This window comes from Cucurbita maxima, unplaced genomic scaffold, assembly GCF_002738345.1.
Source record: "Cucurbita maxima cultivar Rimu unplaced genomic scaffold, Cmax_1.0 Cma_Scf07318, whole genome shotgun sequence".
In the NCBI taxonomy this organism is placed as follows: Eukaryota; Viridiplantae; Streptophyta; class Magnoliopsida; order Cucurbitales; family Cucurbitaceae; genus Cucurbita; species Cucurbita maxima.
Genome location: NW_019279333.1, coordinates 1 through 663, shown reverse-complemented (window position 1 = coordinate 663; position 663 = coordinate 1). Strand labels below are relative to the sequence as shown.

The following is a 663-nucleotide window of genomic DNA, read 5'->3' as shown; positions in this document are numbered from 1 at the left end:
TCCGATTTTGTGCGCATGGCATGTCGGGTGCGATCATACCAGCACTAATGCACCGGATCTCATCAGAACTCCGCAGTTAAGCGTGCTTGGGCGAGAGTAGTACTAAGTTGGGTGACCACTTGGGAAGGCCTCGTGTTGCACCCCTTTTTTTCTTTCAATTTCTCCGAGTTCTTTTCTTCCTTTCTCTACAAATGAAAACCTCCCCCGCTCACGCCCATCGCGTTTCGATCATGCCGCTCCGCATGCGTTATATCCGATTTTGTGCGCTTATATCTTGTGCGATCATACCAGCACTAATGCAACGGATCCCATTAGAACTCCGCAGTTAAGAGTGCTTGGGCGAGAGTAGTACTAAGTTGGGTGACCACTTGGGAAGTCCTCGTGTTGCACCCCTTTTTTTCTTTCAATTTCTCCCAGTTCTTTTCTTCCTTTCTCTACAAATGAGAACCTCCCCCGCTCACGCCCATCGCGTTTCGATCATGCCGCCCCGCATGCGTTAAATCCGAATTTGTGCGCTTATTTTTTGTGCGATCATACCATCATTAATGCAACGGATCCCATTAGAACTCTGCAGTTAAGCGTGCTTGGGCGAGAGTAGTACTAAGTTGGGTGACCACTTGGGAAGTCCTCGTTTTGCACCCCTTTTTTTCTTTCAATTTCTCC

The 663-nt window shown here is 48.3% G+C and overlaps 3 non-coding genes across 3 annotated transcripts; all 3 read left to right on the top strand.

Annotated features, from left to right (window-relative positions):
* The first annotated feature begins 25 nt into the window (after window positions 1–25).
* LOC111476297 lies at window positions 26–144 on the top strand. Its single transcript, XR_002717028.1, has one exon. It is a non-coding gene; the product is annotated as a 5S ribosomal RNA (ribosomal RNA).
* A 130-nt stretch (window positions 145–274) lies between these two features.
* LOC111476298 lies at window positions 275–393 on the top strand. The gene has a single exon (XR_002717029.1). It is a non-coding gene; the product is annotated as a 5S ribosomal RNA (ribosomal RNA).
* Window positions 394–523: 130 nt separating this feature from the next.
* LOC111476299 lies at window positions 524–642 on the top strand. The gene has a single exon (XR_002717030.1). It is a non-coding gene; the product is annotated as a 5S ribosomal RNA (ribosomal RNA).
* Window positions 643–663: the final 21 nt, after the last annotated feature.